The sequence below is a fragment of the Lemur catta genome, chromosome 24 (genome assembly GCF_020740605.2).
Source record: "Lemur catta isolate mLemCat1 chromosome 24, mLemCat1.pri, whole genome shotgun sequence".
Taxonomy (NCBI): Eukaryota; Metazoa; Chordata; class Mammalia; order Primates; family Lemuridae; genus Lemur; species Lemur catta.
The window spans coordinates 16,412,100-16,419,737 of NC_059151.1; the positions used below are offsets into that span (position 1 = coordinate 16,412,100).

At 53.7% G+C, this 7,638-nt stretch overlaps 1 long non-coding RNA gene across 1 annotated transcript; it reads left to right on the top strand.

Moving 5' to 3' along the window:
• Nucleotides 1-1,245: 1,245 nt before the first annotated feature.
• On the top strand, nt 1,246-6,654 carry LOC123627221. The gene is made up of 3 exons (XR_006731192.1): nt 1,246-1,388; nt 5,865-6,024; nt 6,495-6,654. It is a non-coding gene; the product is annotated as an uncharacterized LOC123627221 (long non-coding RNA).
• The last annotated feature ends 984 nt before the right edge of the window (nt 6,655-7,638 follow it).

Here is a 7,638-nt window from a genome sequence, read left to right on the forward strand (position 1 = left end):
CTTTTTATTCTTCGCGGCCATTACCATCCAATGCGGAAGTGATCATTGTTACGGTGTTAGTTGATCATCAGCCTCCCCGACAAGAACGAAAGCCCCTAGGTCTGCCCGGCTGGCACCAGTGGGCTCTTAACAAACACTTCTCGAAGGAATGAAGTGAGGTGAGTTGAGCTGGACAGGTTCTATCTTCCGAAGTCACCGCAGTAGAAATTCCCACCATTTAGAGACTAACAACTCCAGCCCAGTGGGCAGAGCAGGTGACAGTGAACTTCAGCAGAGACCAGTGAGCTCCCCGTGCTCACGCGCCGGCCTCACCATGAGCCGAGTGACCCACTAAGGTCACCAAGCTCTCTCTCCCCTCCCGCCAGCCAAGCGTCCCTCCAGTGGGTGGCCGTGGGACTGCAAGGGACCTTTGTGAACAGAGAAAGGAAGAGGCAAGGTAAAGGACGAGGACTAGCCCAGCAATTGGACTGTTTTGTTTGTTTACCTCTGTTTTCCGGTGATTTTATAGTGACCATGTATTTCTTTTATAATGTTTTAAAAAGGAAAAATATGATCATTGTAAAAGAAATTATCATTCTGGTGGATTAATACCATCAGAAGATAGAGAAAGAGAGAGAGAGAGAAATAGTAATAACAATTTTCCTCTAAAATTTCCTAGAAATAGACTGGAACCACGTACAATAATCCCTCCCCCAGTGTGGGGCTCAGCAGCCTATAACCTACAGCCCCCCGCCCGTTTGTATAAATAAAGTTTTATCAGAACACAGCCGTGATCCCCCGATGCCTTCCGACTGTGCAGCGTTAGAGTTGAGTTGGGACAAAGACCGTGTGGCCTGCACAGCCGAACACAGCTACTGCCTGGCCTCTTCCAGACAAAGCTTCCGCCTCCTGCCCGGGACAGAGCTCCCTGCGCTCCCCTTTCCCGGGCTCCTTCCGCAAGGCCAGCACAGGCAGCTGCGGCTGCTTCTGTGTCCTCCGCCCGCATCTGGTGTCTCTGTCTCTCGGCTGAAGATCAGAAACTAGATTCATCTTTATATTTCCACAGGGCCCGGCACAGTTTTGGCCTTGGAGCATGAGCATGTTGTGGAAATATTTCAGTTCTGCTTGAGTGAGGAAGTCGGAGTGGATCCAGTCTTCAGCAGCCCGTGTGGCTGCGCAGCCAGGGCTGCTCCCCCGGGCAGCCTCCCTTGCCGCCTCACCGCCTGGCGACAGCGGCGCCCTGTCTCTGAGGGCTCTTGGCCACACTGGATGGCGTGAGGCTGCCCCTCCTCAGCACCGCCCGCCCGGACTCCGGACGGGCACAGCAAGGCCTCTTCAGAGCCAGGAACAGGAAGCAGTAAATGCCCGACCGAGGACAAGCTGAGGGAGGGGTGGACAGTCTAGATTTGGTAAGTCTGAGGTGCAGAATATCATTTTTCAAAAAAGGCCATTTTGTTCCTTCCACACAAAAGCTCCCGGACTCATGCTTATGAAGCATCGCTAAGCCAGCACCACGCTGGGCGTGACATGAAAAGTGTGCATCCGTCTGTGGTTTGCAGCCAACACCGGCGGCACAGGCGTCTGGTCCCGCACAGTCAATCTGCCCGGTCCCGCGTCTACTATGAATCCGCGTTTTAGCGACCGTTGTCCTTGTGAGCCGCGAGGGCGAACGGCAGGGAGCGGCTCCGCAGGCCCTTTGCTTTCAGAGGCCCCGGTGCTAGGCTGGCGCCACTTCTCAGGGAGGCTGTGATGGCAGCGACAGGCCCCATGACCCCTCCCCCGGGAAGGTGAGCTCTAGAAGGTCAGAGTGCGCGCGCGCGCATGGGGAGCCCTGTGGGGGCGTGGCTGGGAGACCCCGAATTTTTTGAGAAGAGAAGAAAGGACTGACGCTGCCTGTGAACTCCCCCCACTGTGCCGCCCACCCTGGAGAAACGGCCACTGGACTCACGACCGCTGTCCCGCCCGAGCTGGGTGGCAACGGGACGGAGCGTCCCTTTTCCCAGTAAAAGGCGACCGGTTCACATTCAGATCGTTTCCTGGAGAGCTAATGGCCCTCTCAGGTTAAAGACTCAAGGCGAATGAACTCATCTGGTCACGACTCTGTGGGGGACACCTGGTGGGGGGGGGTCTCATCGCTGTAGCTTAATTAAAGACCCCCAGGCGCCGGGTCAGCTGGTGGCCCTGCAGGCTTGACTAATTGTAATATTTTTCTCATTAAATTTCTGGAAGGAGACAAGCTTGGTCCCGCACAATCCCTCAATCCCCCAAATAATCAGGCGGCGTGTGGCACACTCTCCACACGGCCGGGTCCCGGGGAGCCGCCGCCCGGCGACAGCGGACGGCTGACTGTCGCGGGGACTCTCGGTTCTCGCCCCGCTGGACTGCGGGTGTTGCGGAGACGGCGGCACAGCGAGGGCGACCCGCTCCGCCCCTGGGGAGTCCTCCTTCTTCCCTGACTCGCGTGACAAGCAGGGACAGTGAGAGCCACACGCCTCCCTCCGTGCTTCCGCCCTTCACGTCCGGAAGCCGCTTCCCCGCAGGTGCGGGCCGAGTCACGCCCGGCGGGTCCCGGGTCTGCGCTGTCACAGGGCGGCTCTGGAGCGGCCACGCGGGCCGCCCAGGCGGAGCCGCCGCACACAAGGACCCTGGCTCGGGCCAGGCAGGTCCGCTCTTCCGCCTGGGGAGTGGCTGTCACGTCTGCACAGCCCCCTGGATGCTGGGCCTGTTAACCTGCACTCTCCTCACATTTGCCACCCGGCATGCCCATCGCTTGTCACACGCTGTGCGATGGCTTTAGAAACATTTCCTTTTAATTTTTACGGCAAACCCAATGAGGTAGACAGTTTTACTCCAGTTTTACAAACGGGAGAGCTATGGCTCCGAGGTGAAGCAGCACGCCCAAGTTCAACAGCTGCCCAGTGCAAGAGCTGAGTTTGCGGCTCTGTGACCCTCAAAGCCCTGCCATCCGCAGAGCAAAGTCAGAGCTCTCTGCATGTCCCTTGAGCTGCTGACCTGAGCTCCCCTGGGGGCACCGGCCGCCTGTACTTCCCCACTGTCGTGGGCTAAATTGTGTCCCCCTCCCCAAAATTTGTGTGTTGTAGCCCTAACTCTCAGTACCTCGGGATGTGATCTGTATTTGGAGACAGGGACTTTGAGGAGGTGATGAAGTCAAAATGAGGCCTTGGTGATGGGCCCTAATCCGGTGTGCCTGGTGTCCCTATAAGAGGCGCTGAGGACACAGACACACACAGAGGGATGACAGCTGTAAGCCAAAGAGAGAGGCCTCAGATGAGACCCACCTGCAGGCACCTGGATCCCAGACTGCTGGCCTCCAGGACTGGGAGACAACGCGTCTCTGCGGGCGACTCGTCCAGTCTGCGGTTCTTTGCTGTGGCAGCCCAAGCGGCCGAGACGCCTCTCCCCGTGTGCTGCCCGGGCCTTTGCTCAGACCCGGCCCCACGCCTGGGGTGCTCTTTCCACTGTCTCTGCTCGGTCGGCCTTTGCCAGTCTTTTGAGATTCACTTCATGAGTCGTTTCCTCTAAGAATCCTCTGGATTGGGCTAAGAATTCCTCTTCTGGTCACCTGTACCCCCTTCTGCGTGGCGCTATCTTAGCAGATAGCAAATCATGTTTAGTCGTGTATCTGTCTCTCTGATTGGAGAGCAGGGACCAACTTATACACCATTGTGCTCCCAGCAGCTGGCGCAGGCCCTGGCACGTGGTAGATGACAAATAGATGTTGGTGGCACCATACGCTGAGTGCTGAGTCCCCATCAGAGCACATGTTGGAACCTGTTTCCCATATTCTTTCTTTCCTAGGCTTGTGCACAGAAGCCTCTCCCACCCCCTGGCAGGATCCGTGGGGGCCACATTTCCTTCTTTCACTCCTCTCCGCTCAGCCTCAGAGTCACCTGTGCTCCCACGCCTCAGCAGAGCACGAGGGGCCTGAACCCAGCAGGGGAGCCTGGTTCCACTCTCACCTGGCCGGAGCTGTGAGCGTCTCTTTGTCTTGAGACTTCCAAAGTCCCCCTGGTCCCCTGGCCCCTCCTTGGTGCTCTTAAATCCTGGAGGCCAGTGAGATCTTACAGAGGCTGGGCTCACCTGTCCTCAGGGCCTGGAGTGGCAGGTGCGTTGACACAGGAGACAGGCCCTCCACTCCCCACCCCCTGCCTCCGCAGCGCAGCTCTGCTTCATGAGTGGAGCAGGTCACTCCAAGGTGAAGTCCTGGCTAAATCCGATCCTGTAAAACAGCAGATGAAGAAAAAGTGGCTTTGATTCGGATTGAACATGTATTACATCCAATGTATTTTTTTTTTTTTTTTTTTTTGCAGCACTGGTAGCATTTTGCTATCTTGATAATTTTTTGCATATGCTAACCTTAAACTGAATTACATTTCCAGAGTCCACGTCAGCTAGTGTGTGCTTGTAGGCACGTGGGGGTGTGCTAAGCCCCCACCCCTTGATCAGTGTGGACGTCTCCCAGCCTGTGAGGGTAGTTTCTCTGAGCTGGCACTTCCTCCCCTTTAAAATGGGGATAATGTCTACACTGCAGGGCTGTTTTGAGAAGTGGAGATTTTGTGAGAGCTGTTCTAGTGATAGCTCTCCCTGACAACTACTGATACTAACAGTACTACTCTTTCTTCCCAACTTAATTTTCATAGCCTGGGGCAAACACCTACCTCTTTAGTATTCTCTTTACTATCTATTGCTGCTGTTGTTGTTTTTAACTAACTCCATGAGAAAGGGAGACAAGAGATGTCATGTTTGGGAATAAAACAAAAACAGCTTAAGGAAATCAGAAAGGAAGTAACTACGCCATTGCCTGTGTTATGCGTTGCCTGGAGGACAGCAAGCGTGTCTCGTGAGCGCCAACTACCCCAGCTGGGTCCTCGCACCGGCTGTCTTCCCACAGCACCTGACCTGGGAAAGGCAAGCCTTCACTGTGCCCTTCCTTGGTGCTCTCTGTCTTGCCTATAATGGGCATATGTCATTGCTGTTTGTTGCCTTGCTTGGAGCCACTGGCACAACACACCTTGTGCATGGTTTTTAATTTACCAATTTACTGAAACAGGAGGGCCTGTGAGGAGCTGCCTCCTGCTGGGGCCGCATACTCGAACAGAGACAGGTGCAAACCTCACTGCCCTGCCCTAAAGCACCCGACAATCCAGTCAATGAGGATAGTTAGTATGAACAGTGCTAGATGAGTGGCATGGAGACATTGAGTGCTCCGTGAGGACAAGGGAGCCATGGCCTGGTGGGGGCAGGGGAGAGAAGCCATCCCTGAGACAGGGAGTCCAGAGGGAGAGCAGGCAGGGCTAGGGGAGAGCTGGGTCACCCCGGGGGGTGCCTGCTGTCGCCTTCTCCAGATGCACCGCCTACTTCTCCCCCGCAGCCCCCAGAGAAGGAGTGGCTTGCTCCCCTGGACTTGGAGGCTGCCTTGCCTGGCTACCCCCTGCAGAGCGAGCAATGCCCCCTTTCCCAGGGTTGGGACGGCCTCAGGACACATTCAGAACCCACCTGATCCTGATCTCAGGGCAGATGGGCCCTCATCCCTAACAGGAACTCACGCAAGACCCCTGTCCACCAAGACAAAGGTGGACAGATGGTTTTAGCAGGCAGGATGGCTTGGGGGGTGGTTCTTCCTCAGCTACTTTTTAATGGTGACGGTGATAACAAAATCAATATAGTATGATTATTATATAACATCAGTGCATTTGAGCAGATCAAGTACATCCGAATCAATGCGCTCATTATACAACTTACAATATGCAGTCTGAGGGACAATGCACCACACAGTGTACAACACGAACCACTCCATGTACAGCTTGACACAGTCAGGCATCGGGCAATGATGGGGTTATGTTCTGAGAAGTGCTTTTTTTTAGGTGATTTCATTGCTGTGCAAACATTACAGAGTTACTTACACAAACCCAGATGGTGCAGCCTACTCCAAACCTAGGCTACATGGACAGCTGATTGCTCCCGGGCTGCAAAGCTGCACAGCATGTGACTGTACTGAACACTGTAGGCAACTGTAACACAATGGTAAGTGTTTGTGCATCTAAACATATCTAAACTTAGAAAAGATATGGTGAAAATACAGCACTAAAGATGAAAAATGGACACTTGTGTAGGGCACTGACCATGAATGGAGCTCCCGAGACTAGAAATCGCTCTGGTTGAGCCAGTGAGTGAGTGTTGGGTGAAGGGGAGGCCTAGGACGTTCCTAGTGTTTATAAAGTCTGTAGACTTTATGGAAACACTGCACACTTAGGCTACACTAAATTTATAAAAAAAAATTTATTTTTTCAATAATATATTAACATTAGCTTACTGTAACATTTTTATTTTGTTTTAATTTTTTTAACTTTTGACTGTTTTGTAATAGTACTTAGTTTAAAACACACGTTGTACAGCTATACAAAGAGTTTCTTTCTTTACATCCTTATGCTATAAGCTTTTTTATTTTTAACTTTTTTTTTTTTACTTTTTAAACTTTTTGTTTAAAAACTAAGACACAAACACACAGTAGGCCTACACAGGGTCAGGATCATCGATATCACTGCCGTCCACTCCACACCTCGTCCCTCCGGAAGGTCTTCAGGGCCGACAGCAGGCCTGGGGCTGCCGCCCTGTGACAGCAATGCCTTCTGGATGCTTCCTGGAGGACCTGCCCGGGGCTGTGTTACATTTACTTTTTTTATGTGAGCAAAATGAGCATACTCTAAAAAAAAAATAAAAGGTTAATAAATGTACAAACCAGTAACCTAGTTGTTTATTTTTATCAAGTGTCGCACACCGAGCGTATTGCATGCGCTTTGCTTTCATAGCCCTGGCAGTGTTGGACTAATGTGTCACGCTCCACCGCCACTGCGTCACTAGGCCACAGAAATCATTCATCTCCGTTTTGACCTTGGGGACCACTGTCATATGTGTGGTCTGCCTTGACAGAATGTTTTCACGCGGTGCGGGACTGTGTAGCTGGACACCAGCTGGAGGGCCGATGCGCAGTGCATGTTACGTACAATATAATGATCCGTGTGTGAATATTCACTCCTCCTACACGCAGCCCAAATAAGAAACACTCCACAAACGCCAAAGCCGAGGGCTGGAGAAGGCCAAGATGCGCCGTGGGTCACAGCGTGGAGCGACACAGCGTGGAGCGACACAGCGTCACCCTCAGCTCGCAAACGCGCTCCCGCCGCGGCGTCTTCCCGGCCGCCTCCAGCCTCTTCTCCGGGCTCAGCCCGACCTCCTCTGCCGAATGGCCCGGGCCACCCTTCGTCCCCTGCTCCGGCTGATCCAGGTTCCCCCCCTCAGGCCCCCCAGCCGCAGCTCCCGGCTCGGGAGAAACCCCTGCCGCAGAGCTCAGAGCCGCACACGCGGCCGCCCGGTTCTCAGCCGGTTCCCCCGTGCGGCTCCGCAGCCTCCTCGCACTGCTCCTCGGCCCTTAGTCCATCAGGAAATCGCTGCAGTGAGCTGTGGTCAGCGTTTAAGGAAAGAAAAAGAAGAGAATAGAACAAAATAGGATGCATCGCACATATTGATAGTATGGATCGGCCTGTTTTGTACAACTTTTGTTTCCTCCGTGTGTCTCTGTGTGTGAATGTGTGTTTCTGTGTGTGTGAGTGTGTTTGTGTCTGTGTGAGTCTGTGTGTG